This window comes from Podarcis vaucheri (genome assembly GCF_965113315.1).
Source record: "Podarcis vaucheri genome assembly, chromosome: 5".
Taxonomy (NCBI): Eukaryota; Metazoa; Chordata; class Lepidosauria; order Squamata; family Lacertidae; genus Podarcis; species Podarcis vaucheri.
Genome location: NC_138763.1, coordinates 105922193 through 105938608, shown reverse-complemented (window position 1 = coordinate 105938608; position 16416 = coordinate 105922193). Strand labels below are relative to the sequence as shown.

Below are 16416 nucleotides of genomic sequence, written 5' to 3'. Positions count from 1 at the left end.
TAAATCTGTTCTCTGTTTTGGAATCAGGCTTATATAACTTTTCATCCATGAATTGGTTATTTACCATTTTAAAATATTCATAGAATCATAGAGTTGGAAGAGACCACAAGGGCCATCGAGTCCAACCCCCTGCCAAGCAGGAAACACCATCAGAGCACTCCTGACATATGGTTGTCAAGCCTCTGCTTAAAGACCTCCAAAGTAGGAGACTCCACCACACTCCTTGGCAGCAAATTCCACTGTTGAACAGCTCTTACTGTCAGGAAGTTCTTCCTAATGTTTAGGTGGAATCTTCTTTCTTGTAGTTTGGATCCATTGCTCCGTGTCCGCTTCTCTGGAGCAGCAGAAAACAACCTTTCTCCCTCCTCCATGTGACATCCTTTTATATATTTGAACATGGCTATCATATCACCCCTTAACCTCCTCTTCTCCAGGCTAAACATGCCCAGCTCCCTTAGCTTCCTTATTCATTGTAGTCTTTAATGACTCAAATAACACCTCTTCTAATTTTTTATAATAAATTGCCAGTAGGCTATCTAGTCCAGGTGTTTTTCCTAGTTTAGATTTCTTTATTGCTCGTTGGACTTCTAGGGCTGTGATGGGAGCATTCAATATTTTAGTTTGGTCAATAGAAATTTTTGGTAAGTTATTTTGATCCAGGTATTCTTTTATCTCTTCAGGTGTTTCTCTTCCTTCTATAATAATAATAATAATAATAATAATAATAATAATAATAAAAAATAAAAATTTATTTATATCCTGCCCTCCCCAGCCGAAGCCGGGCTCAGAGTGGCTAACAACAGTAAAATAATCCAGCATAATCCAGTTTTTTATAAAATTCCATGAAGCTATTTGCAATTTCCTTAAGATTGCTTATTATATTGTCTCCAACTTTGATTTTATTAATTATCCTTTCATTTTGTTTTGTTTTTTAAGTTTTATGTTTTTAAGTTTTGCATGACACACACACACAAAGCACCACCACCAAAAAATAATGCCAACTCACAGCAACAAAAAGATGTAGCTTGTGAATATTTGCTTGACAGATAATATGCACTGGGTGTGGGATAAATCAGCCTCATATAACCAATAAGCTTATTTCTAATTAATGCATGTAGGGGTTAAGACCAAAAAGAAAACTGTCCTGCAAGGCTTAGCTGGACCACTGACCCTCACCTTTAGAGGAAGAGTTACCAAGCTATGTGTTCTTTTTTTCATCCACTATCAGGCATGTCCAACTTCAAGCAAGCTGTGATTTACTATCCAGTATCAAAAACTGGAACACTCTCCCATTGTCCTTCTTCAACGTCTTCACTTTAGGGGCGAGGTGTAAGGGATTATTGGTGACCAGGAAAAACCCCTTTCTTTCCTTAGCATGGATTTGTGGTCGATTCCATCGCCTTCTTCCACGTAATGCCCAAACAGAGGCTACAGCTGATTAAGCCACAGGCTGCTCTGTATGGAGGAGGAAGGAAAGGGGCTCTCCTTTTATCCAGCCTCACAACCCTGCACCCCACTTTCCTTTGGGGACCGCTGCACCCTCTCCCAGCCGCATTAGCATGGCCATGCAACACCCAGTGAGGGCTGCCCAGCCGAGGGTGGCTTCCTTAGTAGAGCGAAGAGAGAGGCCCGCGTTCTGGAGCTCACGGGATGGCGAAAGTGGAGGTGCAGTTCCCTCCCTCCCACAGCTGAGCCCCAGCTGTGAGGGAGGAGCAAAGCCTGCCTGGCCATAGTGCAATCAACCCAAATCCATCCAGTGATTGACCAGTCGATCGCGATCAACACGCTGGAAAACGCCCTGGGGTGCTCCTGCAGCCCCCACTGTCCGAGTGTCCTCCGGTATGCACAGCTCTGGAAAAGGCATTTCCCTTCTTCTCCATTGCACCCAGTGACATATACCAGATGGTATATTGTGGGATTGTTCAGGGATGCAGGAGAGGATATACTTTCCAACTTGTGTTAACAAGTTCTACAATTTAGCAGAGTAAAAACCCCAAGGTGGCTGTCGCCAATGGAGGCTAAAGCTGTGAAAAAACTCAATATGGAGGCTAAATGGCCAAAATATTGGGAAATTTTGGAACAAGATGGAGATAAGTTGAAGTTACAGAGTCATGAGAAATTGAAGGCTAAAGTACGAGACTGGCTCCGTTATTTTCAAATAATGGAGGTTTATAAACAAGACAGGAAAATTGGCTTCCAGGTGGAGAAATCAAAATTAGAAACAGAACTGTTAGAACCCAATGCTAAGAATTTGTCTAGAATGTATAACTTGTTGCTGAAATGGAATACACAAGATGAAACAGTTAAATCAGCTATGATTAAGTGGGCACAGGACATTGGTCATAACATCATGTTTGCTGACTGGGAACAGTTGTGGACAACCGGTTTGAAATTTACGGCATTATAATGCCTTAAAGGAAAATATTATGAAAATGATCTATAGGTGGTACATGACCCCAGTCAAGCTAGCAAAAATCTACCATTTGCCTGACAATAAGTGTTGGAAATGTAAGGAAAGTGAAGGTACTTTTTATCACCTTTGGTGGACGTGCCCGAAGATTAAGGCTTTCTGGGAAATGATATATAATGAAATGAAAAAGGTACTTAAATGTACTTTCCCTAAGAAACCAGAGGCCTTTCTCTTGGGCATTGTCGGCCAATTGGTGCCAAAGAAAGACAGAACTTTTTTATGTATGCTACTACAGCAGCAAGAATACTCATCACAAAGCATTGGAAGACTCAAGATCTACCCACTCTGGAAGAATGGCAGATGAAGGTGATAGACTATATGGGACTGGCTGAAATGACTGGCAGAATCCGTGACCAGGGGAAAGAGACGGCGGATGAAGATTGGAAGAAATTCAAGATTTATCTTAAGAAACACTGTAAAATTAATGAATGCTAAAATGTTGAGGTTTTAGGGGGAAAGGGGGATTACAGCTGTAAAAGATTAAGTAAAAGAGAAGAATAAGGGAAAAATCCTGTCTTCAAGCTTTTTATGATGGAGGACCTCTGTAGCCACCCCCAACGACACGATCTCAAGATGGAAGGGGAGGGAACAGCTGCAGTCGCCTGCGATTCCTGCGCAATGTTTGCCATCTTGCCAAAGGTTGCAGGCAGCTTTACCTGCAGCAATTGCATGTTGATTGCCCTCTTAAAAGACAAAGTCCAGCAACTGGAGGAACGTGTAGCTACGCTCCAAAGAATTAGAGAGCTGGAGCTCTTCTTGGAAGCAACAGAGCACACCGTCTCCACCAAGGAGGAGACAGGGGACTCCCCTGAGAAGGAGTCTAGTTCACCAACACAGGAGCCAGATATATGGAGAAACGTGACTCAAAGAAGTAGGAGGCCCAGGGTTCACTCTGATTGTTTAGAAATACACAATCGCTTTGAGGTCCTCTCCCCTAGCATGGAAGACGAAGAGCAGACTCCATTTGAGGATCTCTCCCTCATTACAGTCGATCAGGTAAATGAAGACGAGCAGCAAAGTCAGTCCTCAGGGAATGTGCAGGCGACCTTGGAACGGACAGCTCACGGAAGAACCCCGACCAAACCCAAGAGGAGGCGTGTAGTGGTGATAGGGGATTCCCTACTGAGGGGAACAGAAGCAGTGATCTGTGGGCCTGACAAGATGTCTCGGGAAGTGTGCTGTCTCCCCGGGGCTAAGATCCAAGATGTAACTGAACGACTGCAAGAAATCATAAAACCCACTGACAAATACCCCTTCCTCTTGGTTCATGTGGGAACCAATGACACTGCAAGCAATAGCCTCCAGAAGATCAAAAGAGACTACGAGGCTCGGGGCAGGAAATTGAAGCAACTAAATGCACAAATTGTCATCTCATCTGTCCTCCCAGTTGAACGACGTGGCCCAGGGAGAGAGGGGAAAATAGTGGAAGTGAACAGCTGGCTTCGCAAATGGTGTAAACAGGAACGGTTTGGATTCTTAGATCACGGACTGCAGTTTCTTGAAGATGGACTTCTGGCAAGTGATGGGCTGCACCCCACAACGGTTGGGAGAAATGTTTTTGCCAAAAATCTCAGAAACCTCATCAGGAGGGCTTTAAACTGACTAATGTGGGGGAGGGAGACAGTGCTCCTGAAGGTAGGAGTCTATCAATTAATGAAGATGATCATCCAAATGTCATAGACCAAATGGAGCAAACAGCACGCGCACCTAGTGGTGGGAGGAAAAAATCCTTAAATAAGAGACACGGGGGAATGATTAATGGACTTCAATGTCTGTACACTAATGCGCAAAGCATGGGAAATAAACAAGATGAGCTTGAGCTCTTAGTACAGCAAACTAAATATGACATAATAGGCATCACTGAAACCTGGTGGGATGAGTCCCACGATTGGAATGTAATAATGGGGGGATACAATCTATTTCAGAGAAACAGACCAGACAGGAAGGGAGGAGGAGTGGCGTTGTATGTCAGGGATGTGTATACCTGTGAAGAGATCCAAGATTTAGATCCTCAAAGCCAAAGTGAGAGCATTTGGGTCAAAATTAAGGGAGAGAAGAATAACAGAGACCTCATTGTGGGAGTTTACTATAGATCCCCAAGCCAAACAGAGGACATAGATGATGCCTTCCTGGAACAGATGGCCAAGCATGCAAAAGGAAGGGAGATAGTAGTAATGGGGGACTTCAATTACCCGGATATTTGTTGGACGTCAAACTCAGCCAAGAGCATAAGGTCAAACAGATTCCTCACTGGCCTTGCAGACAACTTCATTGTCCAGAAAGTGGGAGAAGCAACAAGAGGAACAGCCATTTTAGATCTGGTCCTAACCAATGTTGATGACCTGGTTAGTGGGGTAGAAGTGGAAGGATCATTAGGCGCTAGTGATCATGCTCTTCTGAAGTTTACTATACAGCGGAAAGGAGCAGCCAAGCATACTAGGACTCAATTTCTTGACTTTAAGAAAGCCGACTTCATAAAACTTAGGGAAGTGCTGGGTGAGATCCCATGGACAACAATACTAAAAGGAAAGGGAGTTCATGATGGCTGGGAGTTTGTTAAGAGGGAGATAGTAAAAGCACAACGTCAGGCAATACCAATGAGACGGAAACATGGAAGGTGCCTAAAGAAGCCAGGGTGGCTATCTAAAGAACTTTTAACTGAATTAAGATTAAAAAAGGATGTGTACAAAAAATGGAAAAGGGGGGAAACCACCAAAGAGGAATTCAAACAAATAGCCAGCACATGTAGACACAAAGTCAGAAAAGCTAAAGCACAGAATGAACTCAGGCTTGCTAGAGAGGTTAAAAGCAACAAAAAAGGCTTTTATGGGTATGTTCGTAGCAAAAGGAAGAACAAAGAAACCGTGGGGTCACTCAGAGGAGAAGATGGTGAAATGCAAACAGGGGACACAGAAAGGGCTGAACTCCTCAATGCCTTCTTTGCCTCAGTCTTCTCCGATAAAGAAAACAATGCCCGACCTGAAGAATTTGGAGCAAATGATTCAGCAAAGGAAACACAGCCCAGAATAACTAAGGAGATAGTACAAGAATATTTGGCTAGTTTAGATGTATTTAAGTCTCCAGGGCCAGATGAACTGCATCCAAGAGTATTAAAAGAACTGGCAGATGTGATCTCAGAACCACTGGCAGTCATCTTTGAGAATTCCTGGAGAACAGGCGAAGTCCCGGCAGACTGGAGGAGGGCAAATGTTGTCCCTATTTTCAAAAAGGGGAAAAGAGAGGACCCAAATAATTACTGCCCAGTCAGTCTGACATCAATACCAGGGAAGATTCTGGAGCAGATCATTAAGCAAACAGTCTGTGAGCACCTAGAAAGGAATGCTGTGATCACCAATAGTCAGCATGGATTTCTGAAAAATAAGTCATGTCAGACTAACCTGATCTCGTTTTTTGACAGAATTACAAGCCTGGTAGATGAAGGGAACGCAGTAGATGTAGCCTACCTTGATTTCAGCAAGGCATTTGACAAGGTGCCCCATGATATTCTTGTAAAGAAGCTGGTAAAATGTGGTCTTGACTATGCTACCACTCAGTGGATTTGTAACTGGCTGACTGACCGAACCCAAAGGGTGCTCATCAATGGTTCCTCTTCATCCTGGAGAAGAGTGACTAGTGGGGTGCCACAGGGTTCTGTCTTGGGCCCGGTCTTATTCAACATCTTTATCAACGACTTGGATGATGGACTCAAGGGCATCCTGATCAAATTTTCAGATGACACCAAACTGGGAGGGGTGGCTAACACCCCAGAGGACAGGATCACACTTCAAAACGACCTTGACAGATTAGAGAACTGGGCAAAAACAAACAAGATGAATTTTAATAGGGAGAAATGTAAAGTATTGCACTTGGGCAAAAAAAATGAGTGGCACAAATACAAGATGGGGGACACCTGGCTTGAGAGCAGTACATGTGAAAAGGATCTAGGAGTCTTGGTTGACCACAAACTTGACATGAGCCAACAGTGTGACGCGGCAGCTAAAAAAGCCAGTGCAATTCTGGGCTGCATCAATAGGGGTATAGCATCTAGATCAAGGGAAGTAATAGTGCCACTGTATTCTGCTCTGGTCAGACCACACCTGGAGTACTGTGTCCAGTTCTGGGCACCACAATTCAAGAAGGACACTGACAAACTGGAACGTGTCCAGAGGAGGGCAACCAAAATGGTCAAAGGCCTGGAAACGATGCCTTATGAGGAACGGCTAAGGGAGCTGGGCATGTTTAGCCTGGAGAAGAGGAGGTTAAGGGGTGATATGATAGCCATGTTCAAATATATAAAAGGATGTCACATAGAGGAGGGAGAAAGGTTGTTTTCTGCTGCTCCGGAGAAGCGGACACGGAGCAATGGATCCAAACTACAAGAAAGAAGATTCCACCTAAACATTAGGAAGAACTTCCTGACAGTAAGAGCTGTTCGACAGTGGAATTTGCTGCCAAGGAGCGTGGTGGAGTCTCCTACTTTGGAGGTCTTTAAGCAGAGGCTTGACAACCATATGTCAGGAGTGCTCTGATGGTGTTTCCTGCTTGGCAGGGGGTTGGACTCGATGGCCCTTGTGGTCTCTTCCAACTCTATGTTTCTATGATTCTATGATTCTAATCTGATAAAACTAAGGGCTAGGATTTGCTGAAACAGGTTTGGAAATTGGGATGTAGAAAGGGGAGGTACGGGGAAGTTGGTGAAGTAAGGTTTAAGAAATAAGGATACGAAATTATACATGTTAGTTTGTGTGTTTGTTTGTTTGTATTGTGTATTGTTTGTGTTTATAAAAACTGTGAAAAACCAATGAAAATTTTATTTAAAAAAATAATACAATTTAGCAGAGTAAAATTCCCCTTTTTGAACTTGCACAGCGGATGCATTTGCTCAGGCTCACTAAAGCCTCTAAAATAAGTTTCGTTTGGTAATTTCCCCTTTAGTCCCTCATAAAAATATAGACACAACACAGTCTTCTATAAAAGTATAAAAAGAGTTCACTCACACATTCTGTTCACAAATGGATCCCAAAAGGCAGACTTAAGTTACAAAAGTAATATACACCTGGAAACTATCCCATAAGGAGACAGCTCCTTTGTCCTCTCTTGGCTGGAAGCATCTTAGGCTAAGCAGATGTTGCTTCTTCGATGAATGTAGTCACAGAGAAGGATGGCGGCCTCCGCTGAGGTATTTTGATATCTGCATAGGTGAGGTCACGCCCACCTCTGGTCGCATGTAGAGGAAGTCTGTCCCAGCCTAGGAGGAAACAGGAAGATCCAACTGGCTGGTCCAGACACCCCCGTTTTATGTCCACTCTAGGGATGTTGTACTTGACTGTTCTGTGTTTCACATCCCACATATATGCACACTAATCTTCTAGTATTACACAGCAAGAAGCATGAGACATCATAGAGCTAATCTACGTATTTATGTACACACTATGTACATGGCGTCCTCTCTCATCAGCTCTGAGAGAAAACAGAACAAAGTAAAAGCAAAAGTACAGTCCAACAGTACAGACAACGGAAGAGAGATAAGACTGTCTTCCGTTCCCACAGTCTTCCCAGACAGGCATGTGAATTACACCAATCGTATCTGCAGCATCAGATACATGAAATACTAACAGTCTGCACTATGTGAACCTGACCAGTAAGGATGTCTGTGCTGGATGCTCCAAACTTAGACTGTGTGGCTTCAGCAAGTCATCTTTGTGTTTCTATACAAATAATTTAGAAACTGTTACCATTTTTTAAACTAAGATGCATTGCCTGTCTTTTCTTTCTGCTGTATAGAAAAGCATATGAATCTGCCCTTTGAAGAATTTGTAAGTAAACCATTTCTAACTTACCAAATGTGTGGTCTCTTTAAACAGGCATATTTTAAAGGTCTAACAGCCTATATTTGCATGCTTTACTTCACAGCATTTTCTGTGAGTTCAAATCTCTGCTGGGGCTCTCTCACCAAAGAGTACTTGCCTCAATCCTGGATCTAAGAATCGCATCCAGGGAATCCTCCTTTTTACCATACCTATTGAGTTTGATCAAACTGCGGGAGGCAGTGGAGGACAGAAGTGCCTGGCGTGCTCTGGTCCATGGGGTCACGAAGAGTCGGACACGACTAAACGACTAAACAACAACAACATTTCCCCACTTTCCATACAAACAGAGGGTCTAAAGGGGGTGCTTATCAAATCTGGAGACAGAAAGCTGAAAGGAATAGCTAACAACATTTTTATTATTTTACCATATTCAGTACTTTTCCCTTTTAACCAAATTACAAACTTAAACCAACACTGGGAGGGGAAACAATCAACAATAAGCAATGATGAAGATCCTTCTATTTCAGCTGGTACATTTTCTGTTTTTATTAACAGAAAACTTCATGCAATCTTTTTGTATACTACCTAGAAACTTCAGCAATTAAGTGGCGTAAAAAAGCTGAAATCAATAAATTAAAATAAATAAGAGGCTTTACAAAAGAGGTGGATTTACATAAGCCACGGTTATGATTTACCAGGAATGGAGGCAGGTCATTTAATAACCTTGACTTGCATGGGGAAAGGAAAGCAACCTAAGCATCTAAGGGAGGAAGGTGAAAAATATACACAGTGGTGCCTCGCAAGATGAAATTAATCTCTTCGTCTAGCGGTTTTTTCGTCTTGCAAAGCAACCCTATTAGCGGCTTAGCAGATTAGCGCTATTAGCGGTTTAGCGGCTATTAAAGGCTTAGCGGATTAGCGGCTGAAAGGCTATTAGCGGCTTAGCGGCTTAGAAAAAGGGGGGGAGCAGAAAAAAATCGGAACACTTGCAAGATGTTTTCGTCTTGCAAAGCAAGCCCATAGGGAAAATCGTCTTGCGAAGCAGCTCAAAAATGGAAAACCCTTTCGTCTAGCGGGTTTTCCGTCTTGCGAGGCATTCGTCTTGCGGGGCACCACTGCATTTAATCTTGGTAACTGGCAATCCTAGACACTTCTAGCTAAAGGAAGAAATCTTTAAACAAGAGTGTGGGAACAAGCAAACAGAAACCAGAAAGTCACCAAATAGCTAAAACATATACTTTGCATCTGCATTCTTCTCACTTTTCCCCTAGCATGGAAGACGAAGAGCAGACTCCATTTGAGGATCTCTCCCTCATTACAGTCGATCAGGTATATGAAGACGAGCAGCAAAGTCAGTCCTCAGGGAATGTGCAGGCGACCTTGGAACGGACAGCTCACGGAAGAACCCCGACCAAACCTAAGAGGAGGCGTGTAGTGGTGATAGGGGATTCCCTACTGAGGGGAACAGAAGCAGTGATCTGTGGGCCTGACAAGATGTCTTGGGATGTGTGCTGTCTCCCCGGGGCTAAGATCCAAGATGTAACTGAACGACTGCAAGGAATCATAAAACCCACTGACAAATACCCCTTCCTCTTGATTCATGTGGGAACCAATGACACTGCAGGCAATAGCCTCCAGAAGATCAAAAGAGACTACGAGGCTCTGAGCAGGAAATTGAAGCAATTAAATGCACAAATTGTCATCTCATCTGTCCTTCCAGTTGAACGACGTGGCCCAGGGAGAGAGGGAAAAATAGTGGAAGTGAACAGCTGGCTTCGCAAATGGTGTAAACAGGAACGGTTTGGATTCTTAGATCACGGACTGCAGTTTCTTGAAGATGGACTTCTGGCAAGCGATGGGCTGCACCTCACAACGGTTGGGAGAAATGTTTTTGCCAAAAATCTCAGAAACCTCATCAGGAGGGCTTTAAACTGACTAATGTGGGGGAGGGAGACAGTGCTCCTGAAGGTAGGAGTCCATCAATTGATGAAGATGATCATCCAAATGTCAGACCAGATGGAGCAAACAGCACGCAGACCTATTGGTGGGAGGAAAAAATCCTTAAATAAGAGACACGGGGGAATGATTAATGGACTTCAATGTCTGTACACTAATGCGCAAAGCATGGGAAATAAACAAGATGGAGAAGAGTGACTAGTGGGGTGCCACAGGGTTCTGTCTTGGGCCCGGTCTTATTCAACATCTTTATCAACGACTTGGATGATGGACTCAAGGGCATCCTGATCAAATTTGCAGATGACACCAAACTGGGAGGGGTGGCTAACACCCCAGAGGACAGGATCACACTTCAAAACAACCTTGACAGATTAGAGAACTGGGCCAAAACAAACAAGATGAACTTTAACAGGGAGAAATGTAAAGTATTACACTTGGGCAAAAAAAATGAGAGGCACAAATACAAGATGGGGGACACCTGGCTTGAGAGCAGTACATGTGAAAAGGATCTAGGAGTCTTGGTTGACCACAAACTTGACATGAGCCAACAGTGTGACGCGGCAGCTAAAAAAGCCAGTGCAATTCTGGGCTGCATCGATAGGAGTATAGCATCTAGATCAAGGGAAGTAATAGTGCCACTGTATTCTGCTCTGGTCAGACCTCACCTGGAGTATTGTGTCCAGTTCTGGGCACCACAATTCAAGAAGGACACTGACAAACTGGAACGTGTCCAGAGGAGGGCAACCAAAATGGTCAAAGGCCTGGAAACGATGCCTTATGAGGAACGGCTAAGGGAACTGGGCATGTTTAGCCTGGAGAAGAGGAGGTTAAGGGGTGATATGATAGCCATGTTCAAATATATAAAAGGATGTCACATAGAGGAGGGAGAAAGGTTGTTTTCTGCTTCTCCAGAGAAGCAGACACGGAGCAATGGATGCAAACTACAAGAAAGAAGATTCCACCTAAACATTAGGAAGAACTTTCTGACAGTAAGAGCTGTTCGACAGTGGAATTTGCTGCCAAGGAGTGTGGTGGAGTCTCCTTCTTTGGAGGTCTTTAAGCAGAGGCTTGACAACCATATGTCAGGAGTGCTCTGATGGTGTTTCCTGCTTGGCAGGGGGTTGGACTCGATGGCCCTTGTGGTCTCTTCCAACTCTATGATTCTATGATTCATAACATTTACCTAGCTCTGAAAGGCTGGTATTCTTCAAGTAAGAAGGGTTAGAAATGTTCCTTCAAATAAAGTATGCAACATTTGTCTAATTGAGATGGGACACTACTTGACTGGCACCTCCAGTTTGCTATATTGTAAAGACTCCTTAGTGTTTTTAAAAGCTCATTTACTCTTAATGTAGATCAGCAAAAAATATTAAAAAGCCCAATTTGTCCGAAGCCTCAAGACAATACCCTCTCAAATCTTACAGGCTACAGTGGAGCAAGAAGCAGACACAAAGGGAATCTGGAGTTCTGGATGTTGAGGGAAAAGTGACTGCTGTCTCCAGAGAGAGCCGGCCAAAAGACAAGGCTTAGTGTAACAGGGCCACAGCTCAGTGGTTTGCACATGCTTTGCATGCAGAAGGACCAAAGGTCTATTTCTGGCATGTTCAAATAGAGGTGAGAAAGAGCCCTGTCGCCCTGCAGAGCGGCTGCCAGTTAGTACAAGACAATACTGAGCCAAAAGGTCTGCCCTGATATAAAGCAGCTTCCTTTTCGACAAGTCTTAGCTCAGAGGCAGAGCACATGTCAGAGCCCAAAGCAGCTCCAGCCAACTCGCCCTTTTACAAGGCATTGTCTTCAGATTACCAACTGCATCTCATCAGGCCAGGCTCCCACCTCACATGGAGTCACACTTTTCTCTCCAAGGAGTTTTCTCACACTGCTTGCCGTTGCTTCATTTCACTGAACCACTGGTTCTGCTGTTCCATCTGTTGCTGGCTTTGCTGCAGGAGCATCTTGTCAAACATCTGGTCTCACCACTCCAGTAGCTGCTGCTGCTGGATCATTAACCTGACCTGCTCCAGGAATATTGCTGTTCCTCCCTCCACTCTGGCACCCCTCACTCACAGGCCCCCCTCCAGGAAACACAAATCCCACTCCTAACACCAGTGTAGAGCACCACCACAATCTCTGAGCGGTGTGAGATTTCAGGGGTTCCAGGCGCTTGCTCAGGAATCGTGTTTCCTTCAGAAATGAGGCAGAGACTGTGGAGTTTTTATTATCTATGGTATATTTACACATATGTACAACCTTAGCCTGCAATGGAGGGATTCAGAGCATCAACATCCTAAAAGGGTCTTGTTTCTCCCATGGCTGCAGCCTTGAATTTAAACAAAAATCAAACATTGCTGTGAACATAGGCGTCGACTCCATGGGGCCTGAGGGGGCCCGAGCCCCCTCAAAAATTTGTTTGGGGGGGGCTCCGCCCCCAAAAAATTTGTTTGGGGGGGCTCCGCCCCCCCAATAATCTCGGGCGCCCCTCCAGCAGAGCGCCATCGCCGCCCCTCCCACAGCCCAAAATGCACAGGGTCAGGCTGCATGCCTCCTGCCCTCCCTCCCGAGCAAAAGCTCCACCCAATTTCCTTCGGAGCTGATTAATAGGCGCAGCACGCTCTCCCCTATTCACTCACGAGGAGGCGGTGCCACTTTATTTGCATATTCATGAGCTTATTTATTATTCATGAGCTTTCATTTATTATTCATTATTTATTATTCATGGGCTCCCCCAATATTTTTTATAAGTTGGCGCCCCTGGCTGTGAATGTTACTCTGACTCTTTCTCCAGCTTGCTGCCTTTTCCTCTAGGTCACAGTACTGCAAACTCTTAACTCAGGCTTTGTCCTTCAAACTATCTCCAAGGAGGAAAGGGCCCTACCCATTTCCTGTATTACACAGAGCCTCTCCTCACCTGCTCTGCTTTGCTTCCCTTGATGGCTCATCACCCAGGCTATCACCTCAACACAGGAAGCTAGACAGGCTTATATTTTAATCCTAAAGGGCTTAGAAGGATCTCACATACAGCCTACTTCCTCTTCCCCACCACTCATGACAATATTCTTTGCTATCTCATATCTTGATGGGTGATTTTAATGCAGTAATAACTGAAAAAATAGAATTGCACTGCTAGCTAAGGATCTTTGTACAAGGACACCCAAGGACAAATACTGGTAAATAAACTGAAGCAGGCACAAGTTTTTTCAAGACTAATTTGAACAGCAGCTAAAGAATACACGGAAACGGACCAGACTAATGCACTTCCCTTTGTCTGGAATGCTGTTACATCCTGTTAAAGGCTACAATTATCTTCTTTTCAAAATGTTGCTGCTATTGTTGACAACTATACTACAGAAATTACAAATCCTTACATGCATTCAATATAGCCATGGGTCCACTGCATTTATTTCAGTTGGAGAACATGAGCACATTTAACTTATTTAGAAAGTTAACTTATTAGAAACACTTAATTGAGCCTAGCATATGCCCTAATTCTCCTACTTTACATGCAGCATTAAATTAGATCTCTGAAATCTGGTGAATGTTGAATGGTGAATGCTGACAATTCCAGTAAAATTTTATGTCTGGAAATTTAAGATATATGTTGTCTCAGTGTGATTGCCATGTCATGGGGACGTCTGAAAAATAGGGAAGTGTCACCTGTTTTCAGATATACACAAAATGTAACTGGGATTCATATATGAGCAAATTCACCAGATGCTAGTATAGTCACTATAATAAATCTGTACACATCCATACGCACAACTACAACGAATGTACAAAACGTTACATTTACACGGGAACACTGACAATCCTTGCGAATGTCTGAAATACTCAGCCAACACCCACCAGTGAGCATGTGACAGCCAGCCAGCTGTGGTCAATAGTGTTCACTTCTGCATGTCCTGAGGCAGTTGCAATATTTGCCCACCCAATCTCTCTCTCTCCCTCCCTCCCTCTCTCATCCACCTACCCAACCCAGCTTCCTACTTCCTCCGCACATTGACTAGCCGGCTGCCCCAGGGAGAAACCTTCACCGCGGATCCGGGCTCGAGCCGCCCCGCCCCGCCCTCCCAGCCCCGCAGCCTGCCGGCGCGTCGCTGCCCGGATCCAGGCCGCGCCGGTCGCCGGAGCAGACGGAGCCCAGCGCGAGACCCCCGCGTGGGGCGCTTCTTCGTCCCCTGCGGCCGCGCGCCGGGCCCTTTCCCACCTGCCCGGCCTCCCTTCGGCGGCCAGGCTTACCTGCGGGCGCGGTGCTTCTCCTTCCCGCTCGCCGGCCGACGCGCAGCGAGGGATGCGTCTTCCGCAAGCAAATGGCTCCGCTTGCTCCCGGTCCAGGCGTCCGGAGCGGGCAGCGCCGTGGCTCGCCTGCCCGCCTCGCTTGCGCTTTCGCCGCCTCTCGACGGAGCTCGGCCAGCAGCAGCAGCAGCAGCAGCAGCAGCGAGAGGCCGGCTGTGGAGGGACGAAGCGGATCGCCGCCCGCCTCGCTTCCTCCCTCCCGGCTGCAGCTGCGCCCCGGCACTGAAATCAGCTCATGGCCCTGCAGAGCCGCAAGAACCGTTTTTGCACCTCAGGATTAACGCGGAATCAAAGCCGCTTCCTTTGCCTGCCCCCCCCCCCCGCGCAAGAATCGAAGCTGACAGGAAGCGTCCAGGAAAGCTCCATCTTGTTGGCGGAGGATGCGAGAAGCCGCGGCGCTGCCCTTGGAATGCGGAGCCCGAGGAAGCGAGCGGGGCGCGGGAAGGGGCCGAGGGCAGGCAGGCAGGCAGGCAGGCAGGCGCCCTTCCTGGGGGCGAGAAGCCCTCGGAAGGACCGGCCTGCAGGCCGCGTGGACCTGGCCCAGGTAGAGCACCTGCAGGTTTCTGACGTGCAGCGTAAATTAATAATAAAGAGTTCTAAAGAATAAAATCTTTACTGAATTAAAATAAACTTCTTTATAAACATGGCTCCAAACAGTTTGACTGAGATTACATACTGCTCTGCTCACAGCTGAGGCAGGCAGACTGCTGAAATCTTACAGAGAGCACAAAGAGAAACTGGCTGCTAAGCCACATGTCCAAGTGACTCCACAGTTAGGTCTGAATAACTTTAAGTCGGCCCAAATGATCGTGCAGTCCCATCACTTCCCAGCCTGCTTTGCTGCTTCTGTTCTCATGTGTCTTTGTCATATGCCTGTTTCCACCCAATTTATTCCTCCTTCTAGATGGCCAGATGAATGCTTTGGTTCGCAGTGGGCTTTTCGAAGAGGCCGAGTTGTGCCTAAATGTGTTTTCCCTCCCCAGGGGGAGGCAGCGAGGAAAAGGCGGCGGCGGCGGCTTCTCCGCAAACCTGACTTGACAATTTAAAAAGGTAGAGGGGCAAACGCAAAGTGTCTTTGTAGCACCCTGCTTGTGGTTAACGCTTAGCTGGAATGAAATATTCAACGCAGCAACAGAGAAATTAAAAAAATAATTTATTTGTCAGACAAATAAATAAGAGGCACAGTGGTATATGGTTACCAAGCTCTGGCCTGGCCTCCTGCCATTATGGCCAGCACTTATATTCCCTTAATCCAGCCCCCTTTGCTCCTCCTGTGGCTGCCTCTGTTCAATCAGCCTGGTTGGATTTCCTATTGGCTGATTGCTATAATTAATTTTAAGAGATACACCCATATCCTCCTGTCCTTATATGGAACACAAAGAGCTATATATTGTTACATCTATAAATGACAAATAAGTAGTAATATATCTTACATGTGTCTCAACAAGGAATCTTAATTACCAGCTCACCTCTTGTCTTCCTTGCCCTCCAAAACAGATGGTTAATAATTTTAAAATTTTATCTTGAACAGATGTCAGAGACCTTGGGTTCATATTCTCATGCATCATCAATGAAATATCTCCTTTTGGAGGTCTTTAAACAAAGGTCTGACAGCCATTTGTCATGGCTCGTTTGGCGTCTCTTGTCTGACAAGGGGGGCTAAATACAACTATATGAAATCTAGCATTTCTTAAATCCTTTGCATAATTACATTTAAGACAATATATTTAATACATAACATAGATAGCTTTTTAGAAGGATAAACTTCCTCAAAGTAAAAAGGAAGAAACAGTTTACAGCCTCATTTCCATGTGCTCTTGGCCTTTTGTCCTGTGGCTCAAGTTTAACGGTTTTATTATGTTTGGTCTCTGCCCTTTTTATCTTCTGTAA

At 45.1% G+C, this 16416-nt stretch overlaps 1 protein-coding gene across 1 annotated transcript in view; it reads right to left on the bottom strand.

The window, feature by feature from the left end:
* FAR2 (fatty acyl-CoA reductase 2) overlaps nt 1-14487 on the bottom strand; it is a 142229-nt gene extending 127742 nt beyond the window's left edge. The window contains exon 1 of the mRNA XM_082223164.1: nt 14470-14487. The gene's annotated coding sequence lies outside the window, so the exon portion shown is untranslated. The remainder of the gene's footprint in view (nt 1-14469) is intronic.
* Nucleotides 14488-16416: the final 1929 nt, after the last annotated feature.